Genomic DNA, 24,051 nt, shown 5'->3' on the forward strand with positions numbered 1-24,051 from the left:
AAAGAAACCCCATGGAAGGCTTCTTCAGAGGGAGGCTGGATTGAGGCAGGGACACGCTGACTCCTGTCTCCATCTGCGCCAGTAGAGAAGCTGCAGTGTTTAAAGAGAGGCCATCAACAGCTGGTAAATCCCAGGTGACTGTGACCTGTTCCACTTAGTCACCCAGTACAAAAGGTCTGCTCTGACAGCAGCTCAGCAGGCAAAGTGAGTTGATTCAATCAAACACTCCTTCATTCTGCACTTATTCATGGCTGTGATGCACCCGGCTGGCATCATGTTGGACACCGGGGGTGAAGGGAAGGCACTGGGGGTCTTAAAAATGAATCAGATAAGCTCTCTACTCTCAAGGAGCTCATCATCAAGAAAGGGAGACAGAGCAGGAATCACAACACAGGGTGCTTAGTGCCATGGTGAGAGTTAGGGATGGGAGCTTAGGAGCCCAGAAGAGGCAATACTCCCTTGTCCTGGAGGAGTTGGGGATAACTCACAAACAAGGTGAAATTTGAGTTGGGACTTGAGGGATGAGTAGGAGTTTACCAGAAAGAATGAAAGAAATGCCATTTCAAAGTTACTTGGCTGATAAAGAGTAGGATTGGGGTTGTGCTTGAATCCAAGTTGTGCTCTGAACACTATACAATACTGTCTATCTTGAGACTCCCATTCCATTAATCCCCCAAGTTACAACCTTAACTTTTTAAAGTATGATAGAAATCATCCCCTTTCGAGTTAGTCCTGTTTGAATCCTGCCTTCACCACTCATTAATCATATGACCTTGGACCCAGCTGAGAGTAAACTGTGTTCATTAATTCTTCACCCTTTTCTTACTTGGCTACAGCCTCAGCCTGCCCACTCCTTGGCCACTTTCAGGTTCACCAGGAGGTGGTACCTGAAGCTGTGGCCAGAGGGCCTGGAATTCACTGTTTGTTGGAGGGGTGGGAACTGTCGGTGCCACTGTGCCTCTGTAAACCTCAGACCCCCACCTAGCCCCACCATGCAAGCCTAGGAGAGTAGTTTCAAGCGGGGGGATGGGGGGTACCACCTTCTATAGTGCATCTGGAAACAGGGGGCGTTCTGAGTTATCACAATGATGTGGAAGACATAAGTGGCATTAGTGGTCAGTGGCCAGTGGAGTTCCACACAACGGAGCATTGTCCTTTGTCCTGCCACCTTCTAAACATCCCCCAGAAGACACGTAGGTGGAAAAAACTTGTTTATAACTATCTAAATCCACCCCCCCAATCCATTTACATATGAACACAAAAGCTCACTGCACAGCTTTAATCTGCTCTAAATTGTCTAAGGTTGCTCCGATGATATAAACTGAGGGAAGGTGATGTACTGTTCTGTTTGGAGCTTTCCCATCGGTTGAATCACTTGATGGTGTTTGCCAGTTCAACACATCTGTACCCATCTGCACTGGTAGCTGTGTATTTACCCGATTCTAGATGTGACTACAGGCAATGACTGCTTCAGAAAATCTTCAAGTGTGGGCGTGCCCAAGCATTTATGTCGTGGAATATATATTATTATTTTATTACAAATGGCTTTCTGGGCTTCCTTGGTGGTGCAGTGGTTAAGAATCCACCTGCCAATGCAGGGGGATACAGGTTCGAGCCCTGATCCGTGAGGATCCCACATGCCGCGGAGCAACTAAGCCCATGAGCCACAACTACTGAGCCTGCGCTCTACAGCCCGCGAGCCACAACTACGGAAGCCCGCGCGCCTAGACCCCGCACACCACAACTAGAGAAAGCCCACACGCAGCAACAAAGACCCAATGCAGCCAAAAGAACCAGAAACAAACAAAAAAATGGCTTTCCTTTTATTTCTCCTTTACCATGTGATTAGCGTATTACTATTACTATTTTCAGTATTTGTAGATAGATTATATGATCTATGCATGAACTGCATTTCAGGATTGTAAAGAGAGCCTCACAATTTGTTATAAAGGTAACATTGAGACTGAAGGATTCAGACCCACTGGCCTGGTCTAGACAACTGGGAATCTATCCAATTTCCCTTGGGATGACAGACAGTACACCCTGAGGATCAGAGCCAGGGTCTGGGAGCCAGAAAGACTGAAATTTGAAACCCAGCACTGTTGCTTACTAGCTATATGACCCGGGGGAATATGTATAATCTTGCTAATTCTTAGCATCCTCACCTGCAAAATGGGGATAAAACACCCACCTCAGAGGGTTGTAGTGGGGGTTATATGAGGTTGACTGTAGAAAGACACCAATTAAGTGTTCAGCGATAACAGAAGCTGCTGTCACCGTTATTGTTGCTATTATCATTTCTCCAGGGAATCCTCCCCAGCTGGGACCCTGAAATGTGACCGGGCCTTGGCATTCCCCACCATCCACTGCCCACATCTAGTCTGGCTCAGCACCCTGATCTCCAGACACTGATGGGGGGATGGGTCCTGATCCGCATGAACCATGAAACTAAGCCTCCCCCATCGGGACCATATTCGACCCAGGCCTGAATCAGGCCTTATCCTCTACTGAGCGTTGCCCTGGGTGGTGACGGGGGAGCAGGCTACTGCCCAACAGCTCCCTGAGCCTCCACGCTGGCTTCCAGCTCACCTTCCCCGCTTTTCCCATCGCTGCTGGGGTCCTGGCGTGCCCTGCGCTGAGCCCCTCGGCTGTGGGGGCAGCAGGGTCCGGCCCCTGGTTCCAGCTTTGGCCTCTGAGCCTCCGGATCAGCCCCTCTGCACTAGGCCCGCCCCTGGCCTGCAGAGCTGTCTCCTTCCAAGGTTAAGCATCCACAGGGCCCTCACCTAGCTCTCAACAAACCACCAACATGACGGGTCATGGTGTATGAACTCTGGAGTGGGCGCTGGGAGCTGCCCTTTCTTTTCTTTTCTTTTCTTTTCTTTTTTTTTTTTTTGTGGTACGCGGGCCTCTCACTGCTGTGGCCTCTCCCACTGCGGAGCACAGGCTCCGGACGCACAGGCTCAGCGGCCATGGCTCACGGGCCCAGCCGCTCCGCGGCATGTGGGATCTTCCCAGACCGGGGCACGAACCCATGTCCCCTGCATCGGCAGGCGGACTCTCAACTGCTGCGCCACCAGGGAAGCCCCTTTCTTTTTTTAAAAAAACACATTTATTTATTTATTTAGGCTGCACCGGGTCTTAGTTGCAGCATGAGGGATCTTTTTTTACTTATAGTGTGCAGGCTTCTTAGTTGCGGCATGCGGACTCTTAGTTGCAGCATGCATGCGGGATATAGTTCCCCGACCAGGAATCGAACCCAGGGTGCCTGCATTGGGAGCGCAGAGTCTTACCCACTGCACCACCAGGGAAGTCCCAGGGAGCTCCCTTTTCTTATCATAATTCCTCTGTGGTTCTCTCTGCCCTTCCACAGCAGGAATCCCTGCGTTCATCTCTGCTCCCTGGGCCTCTGCACTCAGGGACCCCAGGAAGGTCTTGAACCGTGCATTTGGCAGTCAGAGGGAACTGATTCTTTCCCCCAAGGCAATGGGAACCAGCAGAGTTGTCAGAGCTGAGATGGCGCCCCCCAGCCTCATAAGACCCAGAGCTACCTCTTCATTCCTCCTGTCTTTGGCGGAGTCGTTAGGAATCCCTAGAAGGTGATGGATGAAATCTGGTCTTGATCTAGTGCTGCCTGAGAGTACTGAGATGACACACGTGATGCCCACCCTGAAGAAGTTCACGGTCCAGCTGGGAGAGGCAGTCATGTAACAGATAACTGCGGTTTTGACATGGTCCGTGTTAAGTGTGACGTATGCACTAGAGGCCGTTGGCCTTCTTATGTGGGAATGGCCAACTAACTCTGCCTGGGCAAGGTAGGAAGGCTTCTGAGCAAAGTTAACATGGGAATGGGGTATTGAAGGATGAGCAGGAGTTTTCCAGGCCTGGGCTACTCTCAAGCCTCACCATCTATTTCTAAGCCCTACAATCCTGGCATGGTTAGCCCATGCCTTTCTTCCTGAATGACAATCTTGGGGGAAGAGGAGATAGAGGAGAAACTGAGGAGGGAACACAACTCTTTACACCCAGAAGGATCCATGTTTGGACTGGATCCCAGTTCAGAGACATTGGCTTCCCCAGACTATTCCCAAAACACAAAAATCAGTATTTCCCAGAGGCCCAAAGAGCATGAATTCCTTAGGAAAGTCCTATATGTAATGTGAAAAAGGAGACTCCAAGATCAAATACATTTCAGAAACACTGAGTAAGCAAAGCCAAGCAGATTTTACTGCAGGACTTCTCAGAGCCTTTAAAGGTAAAATAAGATAATAATTTACATATTTAAAATAAAATTTGATAACTAATAATTTAATAAATATTAAAAATATAATAATTTTACAGCTACCTTTTATTTGGTGTTTCCTAACGTGCAAGACGTGCTATGCATTATCTCATGAATCCCCATAAAACTTTATGTCATCAGTACTGTCATTATCCCCATTTGTCATTATCCCCATTATCCCCATTCAGAGAGGCTCAATCAACCCAAGTAGTGGAGCTCACTGCCCAAGATCACACAGTACATGGTGGAGCTGAGATTCAGTCAAGCTCTGTCCGACCCAAAGTCTCCACCTTTCCTGGGTATTGTGAATCCCTAAGACGGGGATGCGACATACAGCATCTCCAAACTTCTTCAGCCATGGACCCTCCTTATACCTAGGGTTCCACAGAGCAACTCTGGGAAACACTGCTCTAGTTTGTTCCCAGAAGATTCACCAAAAGCAACAAAAGGACTTCTGAGGCTCTGCTTCTCTTCTTCCTCTGTGCTCCACAGCTGGGCTCCGGGTCCAAGTCCCTCAGGAGGCCCTCTGTGTTCACTCCAGGGGCTGGTGTGAGAATTAGGAGGGGTTCCCAGGAAAGGCTGGGATTCCAGCCGACAGCTCCTAGTCTGTCTGGATCTAAACAGCTGACATCATTGGCCACATATGACCCACGGAGGGTTCCAAATTTTCAGCCCAGCCAGTTCTGAGCTGCTGCTTCAAACTTAGCTGCTGCTCGATTGCCAGCAGACTAGATAGGTTATGAACTCAGAATCATTGCGCCACTGCCCGCTTAGCAAGAAAAAGGATGGGCCCTCTGAGGCCTAATGCAGTTGACCAAGGAAGGCCACTGGCTGAACCCAGGCCTTGTCTTTCACACTTGGGCCCCTATGTGGCCTCTGCACTCATGTCTCCAGACCCTTCCCACCACCTCCTCACTGCTGGCAGAGGGGTCTTTCAACAGGCAACATTCAACTCGTTACTCCTTAGAACTCTTCTATGGCTCCCTAGTGCCCCCAGCAGAAGTCTAGATCACTGCGCCTGATTTTCAAGGTCTTTGGAGATGGGGGAGACTTTGCAGTCATTTTCCCTTTCTCAAGAGGACACGTAGATGAACGAATGGGGGCCGTCAAGCAAGTGACACTCACAAGGTCTGGGTGCCCCGTCCTTGAAGATAAGCCATCTCATGGAAGGAGCCAAGTAGCACTTGCCGACTCTCTTGCCCAAATATCTTTCATGTGGAGACTGTTTTTATCAAGGAGCAGAGAAAAGATTTCCCTTGACTGAATAAGTAAGAGAGTTGTGCTTAGATGTCCCACTTGCCCCTGCTTCAGATGAGGCCACCCTACCAGCGGGCTGGAAGCAGACTGGGGCACGCCCGCATGCCTCTTGGCACCACGTGCATCTCAATCTGTAAGGTGCATCCGTGTCACCTTGTTAAAATGCAGATTCTGATTCTGCAGGTCTGGGTGAGGGCTGAGAGTCTGCATTTCCAACAGTCTCCCACGTGATGTCAGTGCTGCTGGTCCTAGGACCACCCCACAAAGAGCGAGGTTCCTCCCACAACCCTTGGTCCCATGGTGACCCTGAAACTACCACTCATTGCCATTAAAATATTCCAGGTCCGGGGACTTCCCTGGCGGTCCAGTGGTTAAGACTCCACGTTTCCAGTAAAGGGGGCGTGGGTTCAATCCCTGGTCGGGGAACTAAGACCCCACATGCTGTGTGGCGCAAATAAAAAAAATAAATTAATTAAAATAAATTAAAATATTCCAGGTTAGACCGAGACAGGGAGGGAGGCGATCCCTGACGGCCCTGCTTACCTCTCTAGGAGGGTCCATTTGCCCCCGCCCCCTACCCTCAGGCTTTACTTTATGCCCTGGCAAAACCTAATCCCTTACGGTTTCCTGCACACATCACACTATTGTGGACGCTACGTTGCTCGGCTCAGGCTGTACCTTCCGCCTGTAAAGTTCTTCTCACCTTACTTTGCTGAATTAAGACCTATTCATCTTTGAAAACCCTGCTGGCACGTCCTCAGGCTGAGATCAGGGCCCCACCCCTCCACCGCTACCCCAGCTTCTGCGCACACATAACCCTTGTGAATGTCTAGACCACAGCGCATATCTTACTATATGGAGACTGCCCGAGTCTGGGTCTGCCTCCCCCGCAGGCTTTAAGTTCAAAAGCACGGATCATGCCTTGTCCCCTCTGTCTCCTCGGTGCCTAGCACACAGCTTGGCACACAGCAGGTGCACAATAAATGTTTGCCAAACTGATCCAAAGCTGGCAACGTCGCTAAGGGAAGAGTTTAGTCGATTCTTTCCATCTCAAAGAAAGATGACTTAATTTTATACACAAAATGTGTGTGTGTGTGCGCGTGTGTTTTCTGCTTCCTTCTTTGTTCCTGAGTTTAAAGAAAGGTGTGAAATGATAATGATAGTAATGCAGTTTGCAGGTGCCTAACCTGGGTTAACCCATTGAATCTTGTGATGTGGGTCCCGCTATCAACCCCCTGGAACAGATAAGAAAACTGAGACTCACAGGGACCAGTGAGCTGTGAATAGCACCTGAGTGGCCGAGCACATGGGGATTCCAACACAGCTCTGTGTGACACCAAGCGAAGGGGCCCTTCTGCTGAGTTCCCAAAGCTGCAAAGCTTGAGGTCTGCATTGGAAATGGGGGAGGTGCAGATCTGACAGTGGTTACACGCTGCAGAGGAGGAGGTGGTGAGAGCAGAAGGACACTGGGATGGGGGACCAGGTCCTCAAACAGAGCTGTTCCTGCCTGCAAGGCAGTGAGCACCTCACTTGGACATCTATTCAGAGAGGCAGCCAGAAGCGCCATGGCTATGACCTGATGGAGATGGGGTGGGGAGGTTGTTACAAAGGGAAAGGCAGTGAATGCATCTCCTCTTGAAGAGGGACGGGCAGAGGAACAGGGATTCTAGAATGAGTCACATCCCACTCCAGCCAGCCCAAGCCTCAGGCGCCTGGGAGGTGGCCGCACGTGGCCCTACAGCTGGGCCCCTGTATTCCACACTCTCTACAGGAACCAAGCCTCCAGGGGAGCCCAGCAGCCTGTCTCCATCACCGCCTCGACGCCCGCCCGCACTCCGTTCCTCTGAGCCATAACTGCTGTAACGAGCCAGCCGAGGTGGGCCGGAGGGTGAGTGCGGGAAGGACGTCCCCTCCCCCACACCTCCTCTGGGCCTCTCCTATTCCCCCATCCCTTGGTTTCCATGGCAGCGTCTGGCAACGAGGTGTCTACTTCAAAGTGCTGGCAGGGACGCCAGGCAGGAGCCACGGAGACACAGGCCTGGGGGTGAGGGCAGGGAGCTCTCATCTGTTGAGTGCCTACTCCGAGCGGGTGCTGTCCAAGACTCCACGTCCATCGCCTCCCTTACTCCTCATCCCAGCTAGGGGAGGAACCTGTAATTATCTCATTTTACAGATAAGGAGACTGAGGTACAAGGGGTAAAGGCCATGCCCAGGGTCATACAGCCAGTCAGTGGCAGAGCCAGGATTCAAACTCAGACTTCTGTGGTTGAAGCCCAGGCCTTTAATCACTTCCTGCCTCTTGGCCAGAGCTCAGCTGTTCAGGCTGGAGCTCTGCCTCGTGCCGCAGGCCCTTGGGTGAATCCCTTCGCCTCTCTGAGACTCTGTAAAATGGGGTGGTGAGTCCCATTGCTCGGAGGGGCTGGGAGGACTGAAGCACGTTGGGGGAAGCCCTGAGCTCCTGGCTGGGGTTCAGTAAAGGGCTCTGCTCCTCCATCTCCAACTGGAGAGACTCCCATCCCAGGATTCCCGGACAAGCAGAGCACAGCTGCCCGGATCCACGGGGAGAAGTCGGCCCGGAAGCCCCCCCGGCGTGCCGCCCCCGACCCAGTGCTCCTGAAAAGAACAGCTCTGGTCCGCTGGACATCCACTTTGCGCCAGGAGCCCCACTAGGGCCCTGCACACTCCCAGTGACCCTGGGAGGGAGACACGCTTACTATCCTCTTGTTATAGAGCAGGAAACCCAGTGGTGGCACCCACAGCGAGCACCCCAGGAGCAGAAAGGTCGGTACTTGCACCGACCTGGGTGACTGGAGGAAAGTGCCTCAGAGAGACACCCGTTATGTTCAGCTGTACCTTCAAAATAGACCTGCAAGCTGATCCCCTCCCTTCACGTCCACGTCATCCCCTGGCGTGGCTACCTCGGCCCCTGCTCAAAGGACGGCAAGCCTCCCTCGGAGGCCTCACTTGGCCACTGTGCCCTTTCCTTTGTGTTTCGTCCACACAGAGGGCTGGGCGATGCTTCTCATCACACATTTGATCCTGTCATCCGAGGTCCCAAACCCTCCGGTGGCTCACAATGTCTTCCGAACAAAAGCCAGGTCCTCACGATGGCCGACAAGGGGACATCCAGCCCGTGACCTCTCGGACCCTATCCCCTACACTCACTCTTGTTCACTCTGCTGCAGCCACTGAGGCTTCCTCACTCCTTCTAGAACATTCCAAACCACCTGCAGCCCAGGACCTTGATGTTCCCTCTGCCCAGAATGCTTCTCCCTCGACACAAACATGATTCAATTCCTCACGTGATGCAGAGGCCATCCCTCCCATTCTCCCACACTGCTCATCATCAACAACTGCTCAACACCACAGTTTACATTCATTTGTCGACGTCCTTCTTTCACGAGAGTGAAAGCTCTAGGAAGGCAGGACTGTCCATCTTGTGCATCCCTGTCCCTCACCACCTACAAGAGTCCTTGACCCCCATTCACGGGCTATCTGTGGAGTGGCCTGGGGCAACATTTTTGGGCAACCAGGTGCTGGCTAACTGAACTAGTAAGATTCTCTCTAGAAAGGCTGAGGGTGAAACGCACAAAGCAGCAGCAGTTGGTAGGAATCAGGGGCAGAAATCAAAAGCCATGAGGCTGCAGAAGCCAGGAGCCACGGAAACCACGAGGCAGCAGACGTCATGGGCCAGGAGGTAGAAACAGGCTCCACCTGAGCAGGCATCTTTGTCTGCTTTCTTCTGCAGGAAATCCCAAGGGCCTGGAGGAGGGCCTGGTGCACACAGGTGCTCAGTAAATGTTTGCTGAATAAATGAAAGGTGGAGCGGAGAAAAGAGAAGAGTTAGTTGGCATAAGCAGGAACAGCCAAAGTGGGGCAAGAAGTGGAGACGCCGTGGACACGGCTGCAGGGCAAACAGCCTCCAGGGGATCCAGACAAGCCTTCAGTCTCTGTGGGGCTTGGCAGTGTGATGGCGACACTGCTTTCTGTCTTTGCTACATCCCCCTATATCCAGGCAATAAGCCCCATTAACTGAGGCTAACTTGGACATGTCTCTAGTCCCTGCAACCCCAAACAACCTGCTAACAGGGAGGCCTCCCTGGAAGAGGCACCACTGAAGGGGGAACTTGGAACAGGCGACCCCAGACCCCTCTTCTTACTTTCTTTTTTTTTAAACAGCTTTACTGAGATACAATTTACATACCATGAGATTCACTTATTTTGCTATGTATATTTTATCACAATTAAAAAACCTCAGAATAAAACTCTTGGGGACTTAGGGTTTGAGTGGGCAGAGGAGGCAGGAGGGTCTGTTGGCAGCAAAGTCACAGTGATGAGGAAGCATGAGGTGTGCCTGGGGAAGGGCGGGGTGTCCCACATGGATGGGCAGATGAAGAGTACGGGGGTGGGGGTGAAGGGTGGCCAGGGCGAGCCTGCCAAGAGCCTATGTATAGCACTCTGGCTCGGGGGCTGGATCGGCTGTGATGAGCCCCAGAAGGAGAACGGGCTGCCCAAAGCCAGTGGTGGTGCCCGCAGAGGTCAGCAGAGCTGGGTTCTAGAGCCGGCTCTGCTGGTAGAGCAGGTGTGGCCCCGGGCAGGTCACGCTCCCTCTCCCGGCCCCTCGCTCCTCCCTCCGGCATCTCTCAAAGTCCCTTGCTGCTCTAATTTCCCCTAAACAAATGTGGTTAGGAGAATGGGGCTGAGAGCCAGACCTGGCTTAGAAGCCTGGGTCCGTCACTTTCCAGTGGCATGACCCTGGGTTCCTCATCTCTAGGACGGGGACCACAGTCCTGACCACACACGGCTGCTTAGAGGGCCAAATGGGGCAACACACAGAGAGGGCTCGGCACGAGGCCCTCACATGCTGGCGCCATCCGTACCACCGCCTCGTGTTAGCCAATGCTGATGAGATGCTGAGGGCAATCCTGTAAACCAGAAAGCACAGAAGCGGAGACCTGCTCCCAGCTGCAGTGTTTGCAAAGTAACACTTAGTGCGTGGATAGACACACAGCTTGGTGCCTGGGATGAAAGGGAGTAAAAGGCATTCGTTAGAAAAATGCTTGGTTTCCCTTAGTGACCAAGGACGCAGAGAAAGCTCTGGGTGTTCAGAACTGGCATGGTGTCCTTGCTGTTACGGAGCCCAGCACCGATGGGGCAACCAGGCCCCGCATCAGCCCGAACGAACCTGGGGTGTCCATCCTGTAACTCACTCAAGCTTTCCCTTCAATCCACAGAGCCAAATGCTCACTTGATTTTTCTTCCCTGTTCGCCTGTGTGTGTTTTTTCTGCTTATAATAGAACACAACAACATCTCTGGCTATCAGTGAGCATTCAACATTGGAAACCCAAGGCTTAGTTTCATGACTTATTCCTACTATGTAGCCTGGAACTCGGGAAAAAGGGTACGGACAGGGTCTAGCACCTAGAAACACCCTCTTTTTATATTTATAGGACGGACCGAATGGACAAATGCAACGTAAGCTACCAAGCGAAAAACTGGAAGGGTTACCTAGGGCTGAGCAATTTCCAAAAACACTTCAGGCAATTAGCATCTCACCGTGGGGGGCTTCCTAGCACAGAAGAAAGGGATCCAAGTATCTCGGTTCAAACCCCAGCTCAGCTAAGCTAGCTGTGTGACCTTGGGCCAGCCACTTAGCCTCTCTGAGCCCCTGTCAGCACTGTGCTTCCCCATCTGAGAACATCACATCCCACTTTGTTGTTATTCTTCCAGCGTCTGTCTTCATCACCCTGCAAAGCCAACGGCTGTGTCTGCCTGTCCACTGTAGTGTCACCTGTGCACAGCAGGGGCACGATCCCTACGAACTCTCCAAATCCAGCTCTACCTTACCACTCCTCTGCTGCTGGCCCGGACGTTGCCTCTTTGGGCTTGGCAAAGATTTCGTTCAGCCCCAAGAACTTAAGTGAGGACTTTTTCTTCTGCAGGCCACTGGTCAAAGGCCAATGTCATTGTCTGACCCAGTAATGAACTGCAAGGCTGTTCTTGTTTCTGGCTTGATTTAAGAACTCCATAAAGGAAGCAGAGTCAGGTGAATGGTTTGATTAAGTGGAGAAGCTATATATCAACTACTCCCAGAAGAACTGGAGTGACTTCTACTAGGATCCCGATATCAGAACACACAACACAATCTATGTCTGTCCCCCTACGTGGCAGAGAAAAAGCAGCGGTGGATGAGGAAACAGCTTATCATTATGGGCAAGAAGAGTTTTAGAAAAAAGAGGGGAAAAACACCACACATTTCCATCTCTTGAGTTTACAATCTGCTGATGGAAAGAGACAGGTAAAGCAGGTATTTATTTTACATTATGATGAATGCATGGTGTCACAGAAGCACCTGGCCAGTCTGGGAGAGCAGGAAGAAATGAGAGAAGGGGATGACGGCCCTATAGATCCTTTCCTTGCCCATGCCCACCCCTATTACATCTGCTTCCCCTACACAGAACACCTCTCATGCCCCCTGCCCACCTTGCCCACCTTAATTGCTTCCTGTTACCCTCCCTACCCACATGCTATGATGTGGCCTGACCAGGTCACCTGCTGGATGACCACATGCCTTCCCACCTCTGCCCAGAATATCCTTCCTTCACATCTCTACCCCTCGAAACCTTATGTTTCAAAGCCCTGCTCACACTCATTCATTCTTTCATTCAAGAAGTATTTCTGAGGGCTTACTATGTCCCTGACACTGTGATGGGCACTAGGGATATAATGGGGAAGCCACAGCCCATGTCCCCAAGCTACTTAAAGCCGTGGGGAGACAGACAGTCACAGTAAGGAGTAATACGTGTGTGGTAGATGTGAGTCCAGAGAAGGGTCCTAGCCCAGCCTTGGTGGGGTGTGTTCACGGAAGCCTTCCTGGAAGAGGCTTCTGAGCCCTGACAAATGAGGTTAAAATGGAGAGAGGTGCCTATTAATGTACGTGAACCTATATAGTTATAATAATAGCTGACATTTATGGATGCTACTAGGAGCCAAGCACTGGGCTAAGCACTGTACACATATTAACTCCTTTTCAGTCCTTACAACCCTATGGGAGTGAGTACTGTTATCATTCCCATTGCCAGATGAGGAATCTGAGGCACAGAGAAGTTAAGAACTTGCTCCTGGTCACACAGCTACTAAGCGGCAGAGCCGAGGTTCAAACTCAGTGCAGCCCAGAGCCCAGGCTTCTGACCACTGCATTCTGTTGTCTCAGGTTGCCAGTGTTATTCTGACATTTCCTCTTTTCATTTAACCATGAACTCATCACAGACATCCTTCTAAATGGTGCAACCCAGGCCCCATTCTACTTAATGGCTGCAGAGGGAGGATGACACTGGAATTCGAGCAGGGAAGTGATCTAATCAGATTCTTCCCTGGGAAATAGGCAGGGGGCCACCTAGGGGCAGGGGAGCTTTCTTGGGGTCCTGGGGAGGGGGGACCAGGCCTAAGCTCAGGCTGGGATAGGGAGGACGCTGAAGGGGGCTGGGCTCCGGGAACATGACTGGGCAGCAGCACCTCTCAGGGGATCGTGGAAGTGGAAGAAGGGGTCCTGAGACCCCCCCCCAACCTTCTGCTTACAAGCCTCTTACAGACCCAGCATCTTTCCCTCTCGCCCCAGCCTAGCCCGGCGTGTCTGATTCTCCCTGAGAATCTCCCTAAGCACACCCCAGCTGGCACTTCCAATTAAGAGTTATCGACCATCGGGGCTTCCCTGGTGGCGCAGTGGTTGAGAATCCACCTGCCAATGAAGGGGACACAGGTTCGAGCCCTGGTCCGGGAAGATCCCACATACCGCAGAGCAACTAAGCCCATGCACCACAACTACTGAGCCTGCGCTCGAGAACCCGCAAGCCACAACTACTGAAGCCCGCATGCCTGGAGCCCGTGCTCCGCAGTGGGGGAGGCCACCGCAATGAGAGGCCCGCGCACAACAGCGAGGAGTGGCCCCCGCTTGCCGCAACTAGAGAAAACCTGCGCGCAGCAACCAGGACCCAATGCAGCCAAAAATAAATAAATAAAATAAATAATTTTTTTTAAAAAGAGTGATTGACCATCAGTTTCAGTTCAGCTGACATGTGCAGGTGTGCTGTCTATGGAATTCTTAATTCATTGAATATTCTTTGCCCAGGAGGGTCACATCTATTCTATCCAAAGTGCAAAAAACAAAACAAAAACACCACAAGTTACCCAGAAGCACTGCTTTAACACCGTCCTCTAGTACCACCCCATCCAGCCCCACCACGTTCGGCCACCTGTCAGTCCTACTGCACCTGCTCCAACAGTCTTAGTCTGTCCACTTCTCTCCAGGGCCACCACCGCTGGTCTGAGTGACCTTCCTCTCTCACCTGGACGACTGCAATAGCCTCATTCCTGGTCTCCCAGCTCCACTCTAGCATAAGTTAGTCCACATCTCTAGCCTCAGTTTTCCTATGTCTAAAATGGGCACACTGACACTTCTCTCACAGGACTGTGGAGAGGACGGGGTGACATGATGAACCAAAAGCCCTGGCCGGGAGTGCCTTCTCAATAGATGACAGCTCCTTTCCTCCATCAGCTGGCTGGGAGGGATGAGAAAGGTGAGGGACTCTTCTGCTTTCACACTCTGCTGGTGCACATACGAAGCAGGCACCAGCGGCCTCTGCACATCCCTGCCTCTCTTGACCTCACTCCCCCAGCTACAGGGCTTCTTGCCTGTTTCCTGCCTCTTGTTTCCTTCCATAGAGTGGGAGCTCCTCTAGCTTCAGACCCTGGCCTCTCTCCCACTCCTCATTCACTCTCCGGGGCCCGTGCACGGTGCCACGTATTTATAAGAGAGTTTGAGAGATGAAATAGGCAAGTCATACTCAGGCTCTTCTGGGCTGCTCTTAGGAGCCAGCCTGCCTGCTGGGAGCCTGCATCCGACTGGGCTCTCAGTCAGCCGACCGAGCCCAGGAGAAAGACCTAGGCTCTGCAGGGACCCAGCCCCGCCCACCCCTGGGGCAGGCGGGAAACCCATCCGATTCTAGCCTTCAGCATTAGCCAGCCCACACGCTCCAGTGTCACTCGGATCAGTAATAACGGTGACGTTTTGTTCTCCGGCTACCTTGCTTTTTGTCTTAATACTCAGCTGGTGCAGAACTCAGGCCGGGCAGAGGAGTGCTATTTACTGGCCCCTCCCGCCCCCCAACAGGACTGAGCAGCGGGAGGAGACCCTGTCCGCTGTTCCTACCTTGTTAATGGAGATTCTCAGGGCCTCCCTCATCAAGCCCGGTGCTCGGTGCTGTGAGAACCAATCAATAAATGACTGACAAATACTTACTGAGCTCCTGATACAACCGTGAAAATAACTCATCTTTGCTCAGTGTTACTTACTACTTTTGAGATGCCTAAAAAGCATTTTCAGGTACTCGAACGCTACGAAGTGCTGGTATCTTCACCAACTTGGTGGTCTTTACTGCCATTTGCATGATCAGGGCACGCCCTTGTCTTTCAGGATCTAGCTGTGAACTCACTTCCTTCATCCAGTAAGTTTTCATTACACACCTACTAGGTGCCAGGTGCTATTAACGAAGGCACTGCAGGTATAGCTGCCAACCAGGCAGATGACACCCCTCCACTCCTGTACTGGCGATCTGGTAGCAGTGACGAAGAAAATCAACAGACAGGGACTGGATTGGGCAGGGGTCAAAACGGGGTAGTCGGGGAAGGGCTCTCCAAGGAGGGAACATCTGAGTCCTCAGTGATGGGAAGGTGCCAGCCATTGCAAGACCTGGGGGAAGGGGCTCTCAATAACGCTGTGAGTGATGGTACTATTATTAATATTAGGATTCCCCTTTTACAGATGTGGAAACTGAGGCCAGGGAGGTTAAAACGCTTCCTCCGAGGCCAAAAAGGTAACTATTTTATGGCACCAGGTCAAAACTCTGAAACCCCAACTATTGCCACCAAACTCACTTGCCTGTAGGTTCTAGAACTTTTAAAAAGAATCTTAACCTCGGAGGTCTTCAACAAAGTAGCATGCGGCACACCCTCAAGAAGGCTCCAGTTTAATCTGAGAAAACATCTTTACACAAAAACACTCATCACACAAGGTGGGTCACAAATTAATATATAGGATTAAAAAAGTTTCAAAAATTTTAAATCCACTGGGATTTATTTTGAAACCTGACAAAATGACCCCCAATTTCTTGGGGAAAAAGAAATCCATGGAAGATAGTTATTTATTCATCGGTTTGTTTAATAAACACCTACGAGTTGCCAGGTTCTGCTGTCAGTGCTTTTCAAATATTAATTCTTTCAAACCTCATGACTCATTTAATACTCATAACAATCCTGTAAGTTAATACAGTCACTAACCCCACTTTCTAATCGACGGAATCAAGGCAAAGATAGGGTGGATGGCCTGCCTGAGACACACTGCAAAGTGGGGGAGCCAAGATCCAAACCTACGGCGTCTGGCCCCGGAACCTTTGCTCTTTGCCGTAAACTGAATTTACAAGTAGCATTTACACAATTGAATTTATAGGTACGATTACATTTTGTCTCTTTGTCTCTTTCTACCTGACATGAACTTGTTTTCAGAAGGTCTGATTTAAATGCAGAATTCATGGTTTCCCCCAAATTTGCTGTGGGAAGCCCTCGACAGGCTCTTGGAAAAGTTAGACCATCATCCTCCAGGGAGGCGGAAACTAGCTCTATCAGGGGCCCCTCAGGGTGGACGTGCCATAAGAACAGTTAGATGCTTCGGACCAAGGAAAGAAAACAGGCTTCCATTGGGGGCCAGCATCAACAGTCACACTGGCAGACACTCGGGATCACATGTGTGCAATGGCGATGGAACTGGGCTTCACTTGCACTGGGGGAAAGGGCCAGCAGGATGGGTTTATTTAGTGATGATTCTCTCCAGGAACAGAGAAAAGCCATCTAGTAAATAAATGAAGTCCTTCTAAAAGAATAAACCGAGTGAGAACTGACTAGAAAGTTTGAAAGAAAGAAAAAAAAGAGAGAAAAAGAAGGGGAAAGCAGATGCCTTTGGGAGCTGTTAACTTTTATTCTCCGCAGAGAATCCTCCGAGCAGCATGGCACAGACCTGCACTGCTCTCCTCCACCTGCCTGGCGCCCAGCCAGCGTCTGCCCTGGTCCTGCCATGACCCTGTCTGATGCTTGGCCGCCCGAATCAGCAGAAAGTTCAACACCTGAACAGCTGGGAAGGAGACCCGTTGCTGAGGAGTGGGTGTCCAGGCTGCAAACCCTGAAATAGAAAACCGTGTGAATGGTGCTCCCTGGAGTTGTACGGCGCTGCAGCTCTGCCTCTGAAGATGCAGAGCAATTGAGGATCTGACGCAGGCGGCAGAGGCGAGGAAAGGAAGAGCGAGCCAGCAGATGGGATGGGGACAACTAGAGAAATACGTGAAAAGAGAACTGAGTGAGACCTTCATCTCACACCCAAACCCAGACAGGTTAGACAGTGGTAATTTACCGTGAAAGATGAAACTATTAAAACAATTCACAACTAGAAACCTTGTCTCCCTAGTCTGAATAATGGAGGTAAGAGTAGCTACCTCATGGCCTTGTTATGGGGATTAAGAGAGATGATCCACCGAGCTGACTCCCTGTGCTATGCGGCTGCTTCCCGCTAGCTAGCTACCTTACGTTTGATAAAGCAGAAACCAACACACCATTGTAAAGCAATTATACTCCAATAAAGATGTAAAAAAAAAAAAAAGAGAGATGATCCAAATTAGCACAGGGCCTCATGTTTTAGTAAAAGAGGATTGAGGAATGATTTAGCCGAGAAACTTGCCCAAATCTAGCCACCCTGGGGGTCAGAGGGAAATGGCTGGAGGGGTGTGGCCCCAGGTCATAATCTGGTGCCTTCAGGCAAACTGATATCACAGAGGGGGAAAGAGGACGTGTGCATGGATGGAGTCAAGTCCCTTCATCGCGGGCACCGGAGAGTAGTAATTCACAGCATACACTGTCTGCAGACGCAGCAATTTTAGAAACAGGAGGAGATGGGTACCAGACTTTCACCCTGGGCTGAACTTCCTTCATCTGGGATCCTTGGCTGGAAGGACCCTACCCAGAGCCCAAGGCGGGCTCTCCCCACAGCACTCAGGACACCTGGGTTCACAGACCCTGCCCACTTCCCCCTGAGGCAGCCTGAGCCTCTCCCTATTGGAAAGTTCTGCCTTGGACTGAGCTGAAACCAGCTGTCCTCCCCACCCTGCACTTAGCTTCCACCCACTGGGGATCCTATTGGTCCATTCTACCAAACTCTCAACAAGAACACCACCCAGCTTACATAATCTCTTCTAGAGAACCAAGGAAATGGGAACACAGCCCACCTTGTTTTATGAGGCCAGCATAACAGTGAAACCAAAGTCTGACAAGTAAACACCAAACAGGAAAATTGCCAGTGAATCTCACTCATGAACTCATGATGTTAAAGTCCTCAGCAAAAAGGTGATGAGAAATAGCCCAGCAAAAGAGATGCAACAGGACAACCCAAGTTGGGTTTATTCCAGAAATGCAAAAATCAAGGTAGTTCACCATGTTAACAGATTGAAAAAGAAAAATCACGACCATCTGAGCAGAAGCAGGAAAAACATCTACTTCCATTTATGACTAAAAAGGAAAGAAACACTTGGCAAACTGGGAATAGAAAGGAGCTTCTTTAATCTGGTAAAGATTATCTGCCAGGGAAATTCCCTGGCCGTCCAGCGGCTAGGGCTCACCGTCCAGCGGCTAGGGCTCACCGTCCAGTGGCTAGGGCTCGGCGCTTTCACTGCCGGGACCTGGATTCAATCCCTGGGCAGGGAACTAAGATCTCACAAGATTATCTACCAAAACCCTAGATAAACATTATACCTAACTGTCAAATGTAGACAGCTCTTCCATAAGAGAGAGAGAGAGAGAGAGAGAGAGAGAGAGAGAGAGAAAAACCCAAAGGGAAGAAAGGATTGGAAAGGAAGAAACAAAACTTATTTGCACCTCCTATAATTGTATACACAGTATCTCCAAAATAATCTACAAATACATTTTTTTGAATTAGAAAGTTTAGCAAGATTTCTGCATACAAAATCGATGTGCAAAATATTTCTCCAAAAAAGCAACCAACATAGCATAATTTTTTAAAAAATATATGTGTAGATAGATATAGATATACCATTTACAATAGCATATGAAATATCAAATAACTAGGAATATATCTAACAAAAGATGTGCAAGACCACCAAGGGACATTAGGAAACTGGACCTAAACTGTATCCTAAATAATGAAGAGAGATACCATGTTCATGGAAGTCTAAATACTGCACCCTCCACCCCCAAGGGGCAATAGAGAGCTCAGCAGGAACACCTGGCAGAGCAGAGTAACCCGGGCTTATATTCTACCTCCTGTTGCTTCTAAAATGTGTGACTCTGGTGTGTTTGACCTAGCCCTCTGAACCCCAGTTTCCTCACCTGTAAAACATGGATAGCCATTCCTGTCTAGTTGTGAGGAGTTAATAGATAATAAAGCACTTTGTGGGGGGAGAGGAGGGATTAATTTGGAATTTGGGATTAACAGAAACACACTACTATATATAAAATAAATAAAGAACAAGGACCTGATAGGAAACTATATTCAATACCTGTTATATATATATATATATATATTTGACTGAATCACTATGCTGTACACCTGAAACATTGTAAATCAACTATACCTAAAAAAAAAAGAAAAGAAAGAAAGCACTTTGCAGAGTGTTGTATAAAAACAGGGATTCTTATGACTAGCATTTTTGCCCCTTGTTGGTCTAAGGGTAGGGAAAAAGCTCTCTCTCCCAGATTAGCCCAGCTGTGTCTTTGCTTTTGCTCATCAACTTGTCATCAAAGGCACTGTCGAGTGCTTATTCTGTATACAACATTTTTTTCATTCAGTGCTCACAGCAACCTATAAGACGGGAGCTATGTTAGCCCCATTTTACAGATGAGAAAGGTGAGGCTCAAACAAGCAACCTGTCACTCATATATTCATTCATTCATTCGACATTCATGAGCCCCTTCTATGTACCAAGAGTTGTGAATACCCTGGTGAGTAAGTTGGCCATGGTCCCTGCTCTTTTAGAACTGATAGTCGAGGTGGGAAGACAGACAAAAATCATACCACAACTAACAAGCTGGCAGAACCAAGATTCAAACTCAGGTCTGCTGGACATGAGAATCCATGCTTTTAACCACTCCCCGAGGTGCCTTCCTCAGCCTCCTCTGCTCCATCCTCTCTGTTGTGATGTAACATCCACTCTGCTGGCAGCAACAAGTTTCAATGGGTCTTGCCATCCAAGCTGCTGCACAGATTGAGAGCTGTCAGCTTCGATCCTGGCCCATGTGATTCTCATGCATTACCACCGGAGAATTACAGCAGGGAAGACGAACGCATAAAGAGGAGAGGCATCCTGTCCCCCCCTCCCCCCAGCATCAGCAGCACTGTTCCCAATGAGTGTGCGCCTGAGTCCTCTGCCACCATTAACGGCAGAAGTGAGTCACTTATAAGTAAGATACAGGAGCTTTATTATAATCACATCCCGAGATTCAGAAATGCTCAGCGTCACTGTGAAAGGGAGAGCAGCAGGTGACTGGGCTTGAATGATCCTCTGCCAGGTACGTCTTTCAGATAAAACGTCTTGGATCAGGTGCAATTACGGCTAATGCCCAGCCTGAATGCTAATGAGAATTACTTACAATTGCCTGTAATTCTTTGCCATTTACACTACCTGTTTTATTCCTTTGCTTTTCCACCCTGGCATTAACCCTGAGAAACAGGGTTTCTAGAAACCTGAAACTAGAAGGTATGATTAATGGCCACTTTGCAGATGAGGAAATTGATGCTCAAGGTCACTCAGCTCAAAGGGCCAGGGCTGGGGTTCTAATCCTGAACTTTTTGTACTACACCATTCTGTCTTTAAGGGGGAAAAACCCCCAGAACTCTGGATATGTCTTCTCCACCTGGAAGGTGCACAAAATATCAATCTGAAAGGCAGCTGGAGTGGCGTGTTCTGCTGACGTCCTTGCGTTGGTGAGGACAGGGCAGACCTTATGAAATGAACTTCACACCTACCTTCTGCCTTCCCACAACCATCAAGAGGCCCACACTTGTCCCTGAGAAATGACCATGAAGAGAGAACCTGGGCAGAAAGGTAAGAAGAATCCTTCTCGTGCCCCACAAGCCAGAAAACTGTCCCAAATCCATGCCCCTCAGAAACATGCCAGAGCATCAAGTTCAAGATGCAGTGTGAAGGACTGAGGTTTGCCGTTAACAGTGGTAATCATGGTAATGCCCAGCGTTTGCTGAGTACCTCGCAGAGCACCAGAAGTTTTAAACAAGTTTGCACTGGAATTTGAGGTTTTAGGCTACTTAAAGCTTGAGTCTACACTAAGACTTCTTACATTACATCTAACACTAGACTACTCGCACTTTATAGACGAAAAAGCAAGAGTCTTAAGGAGATCGGGCAGGCAGCTCGCAGGTGGCAGAGCCAGGTTACCAAGCGGGGCCTGTTTGACCTTAACAGTAACAACAGTGACAACTAACATCTAAATAGCACTTTTATGTACTGCCTCATAGAAGTGTATTGTATCTAGGTGCTTTATGCGCATAAACACAATTAGTTCTCTCACCAACCCAGTGAGGAATGTGCTAGGAATACTCCCATCCTAAAAATGGAACAGAGAGGTGTAGCAACTTGCTCCAGGCCACAGAGCCCATAAGTGACAGCTCTGGGATCCGAGCCAGCTCCAGAATCCACACTTTTGATCTCTTTGCCATCCCTCCTCTTTGTTATAGAAAGGCCACACCGCTTCCACCACAATCCTGGATGGTAAAAAGGAAAGCGCAAACAGGAACATGGAATTCTGAGAGAGTCCGAGGAAAGGAAGATCAGGTACGAGTTCTTCCTACCTCGGACAGCCAGCCAAGGGGGGAGCACTCCCAGCCCAGCACTGTCCAAACTCCTCTGGGCTGCAGGGGCTTGGAGGCAGCTCCTGCCTCCACCCAGCTCTGAAATCATGTTCAGGCAGTGCAGAGCCATCTCCACCCTCTATCCTGGAGGGATTCTCTCTCACACATGAAAATGGTATCAGGCTTCCCTACAGACTTTGCCTCCATCAGGGGAAATACCTCTTGAGACAGCAGGGTAGCCTCAGGCAGCCTCAGGCTTCCGTGTGAGGGTCCAACTAGCCCTGGGTCAGATTAGGAAATTTATGTGGGGCTGTCAGGGATTCCTGTGAGTGATAACCACTCAGCAGCAGGCCTCCTACACGACACCTGTCACAGAGAGAGGAGAGCGGTGCACGGGCATCAGGGACCCTGTTGCCTGGCATCTCTCTATTTTCACCTTTGCTGCTGCCAATCACAAGCAGAAGGGACCTAAGGTCCCATCTACAGCCTGAGTGTCACTGACAATCTGGAAGGAGTCAAGGAAAACCTGTGTTCAAATCCCAACTCCTCCACGGACCACGTGGGCAACCCCAGGCAAGTTATTTAACCTCTGCGCGCCTCAAAAGACAATCTGTTCAATGAGCCTAGTAATAATAGTGCCCACTCTGCAAGGCTGCTGTGAAAACTAAGTGGGATAACGCATAATGATACTCTGACGGGTCCATTCTCTCTCTCTCTCCCAGCCTCTGTTCCTGCCTGACTCCGAGATTAAAGCTAAGATTGGGGCATTCAAGACCGCCCAGCAGATCCCCAGCTCTGCTCTCCTGCATGCCCTGGAGACACGCCATCTGTGCTCCAGTCACAGGGACCTAGCCCCATCGTGGAATGAGTGCCCCAGGTACCTTCCGGCCGGGGGACCTGGCTCACGAAGTACTTAGCCCCAGCACCATTCCTTCATCATCGAGCTCCAGGCCTGAGACGGGAGCCCCCTGCTGGAGGACAGCAGTCCTGCCTGGAGCATCTCACATTACCAGCTCCCAGGCGGAGCGGACACCTCAGAGAGATTAAGGGATTGGGGTGGGGTCTCTCTGGGGGGCGGGGTGGAGGGGAGAGTCACCCAGAGAAGGAAAGAAGTTTCCGTGAAGAACTGCTGCGCTTCAGCTCCTGACTTCCTTGGCTCCTTCCAGAAAAATCGAGAGTAGCTTCTGGAATTTGGCTCCTGTCACCTGAAAGGGCAGCCCCAACGGGCTTCTGCCGCCAGAATCCACTCCCTGACAGTAAGGGCCACTCATCTTTCCACAGGCTCCTCTGCGAGGCACAATGAGGCGGCGGTGGTCCGCCCCGGGTTTGCAGCCGTGCTGTAGGAGAGCGTGGGCAGTGGTCTCCACACTTCCCACACCAGACCCCTGGTGACGCTGAACCTGGGGCTTGCCCGCATGTGATTAAGTGGTGTGGGTCAGGCTGACTCGGGTTCAAAATCCTGGCTCTCTCCTTGACTCGGTGGTGCTCCTGGTCACAACTTTCCCTCTCTGAGCCTCTTTCCTTCTCTGTAAAATGGGTATAATAATGCCGGTTCATCAAGTTAAAGGGAGAACCGAAAGAGATCACGGATACCCAGTGCCTGGCATATTCAACGCACTCAAGAGATGGGCTCGGACTGTGGGGAACATCAAACTCAGAGCCTAGGGCAGCTCTGGGAAAAACGGAGACTCGCCCCCCCTGTCGGAGCCAGAGGCAGACGCCTAGGGCGCGCACGCTGGCGAACCCAGGCAAAGCCACAGGTGTGTGCGCGTCGGGGCGGGGGCCAGAGCTGGGTATCAGACAGGGTGCCGCGGAGCCAGCCGCGCTCCGGGACCCTACCCGCGCCGCCCACAGTCGCCAGGGCCCCGGAGCGCGCCCACCCAACGCCGGCGGCTTCGGGAGCTCTGCGGCTCCGTGGGGATGCCCAGACCCAAGCCCGGCCACGCACAGCCTCGCCCCGCAGCCGCGGCCGCGCTCCAGCCCCTGCCCGCGCCCTGCCCGCTCTCCGCTCCGACTCACCGGCGCCGGCTCCCGGGAAAGTTTGGTGGCGAGGCGGCCGCGGCAGCCAGGCTGCTCGGTGCTCGGCTGCGGCGGCAGGAGCGCCGAAGGAGCGGACCCAGAGGCGGGGCGCGGTAGGAGGAGCTGCGCCGAGGGGCGCCAGCCCGGAAGGCGGGAGGGAGGCGGAGACCTGGGCCCCCGGGCCTGCAGTGCCCCCGCCTCCCGCTCTGTGCTCCTAGGCCGCCCCCCTCTCCGCGCACGCTGGAAGGGGAGCGAGGGGGCGCCACGGGCTCGGACCCCTTCTCCCACACCTGCCCCAGGGTCAAAGCTGCTCCCGCAGAGCGCCCCGGCCTCCGGCTCTGCACGGTGCGGAGGTTCCTGGGGTCTGGAGGGAGAGGTTGAAAGCAGGATCAGAACCCTGGCGAGTACATCCTCCCCGCCACACACACACACACACACACACACACACACACACACACACACACACACACACACACACACACACACACACACACACACACACACACACACACACACACACACACACACACACACACACACACACACACACACACACACACACACACACACACACCC

At 51.1% G+C, this 24,051-nt stretch overlaps 1 protein-coding gene and 1 pseudogene across 1 annotated transcript in view; one reads left to right on the forward strand and one right to left on the reverse strand.

Annotated features, from left to right (window-relative positions):
- Nucleotides 1-23,592, reverse strand: part of HRH1 (histamine receptor H1) — an 80,242-nt gene extending 56,650 nt beyond the window's left edge. The window contains exon 1 of the mRNA XM_060161168.1: nucleotides 23,476-23,592. The gene's annotated coding sequence lies outside the window, so the exon portion shown is untranslated. The remainder of the gene's footprint in view (nucleotides 1-23,475) is intronic.
- Nucleotides 9,870-24,051, forward strand: part of LOC132527676 (store-operated calcium entry-associated regulatory factor-like) — a 60,613-nt pseudogene continuing 46,431 nt past the window's right edge.

The sequence above is a fragment of the Lagenorhynchus albirostris genome, chromosome 10 (genome assembly GCF_949774975.1).
Source record: "Lagenorhynchus albirostris chromosome 10, mLagAlb1.1, whole genome shotgun sequence".
In the NCBI taxonomy this organism is placed as follows: Eukaryota; Metazoa; Chordata; class Mammalia; order Artiodactyla; family Delphinidae; genus Lagenorhynchus; species Lagenorhynchus albirostris.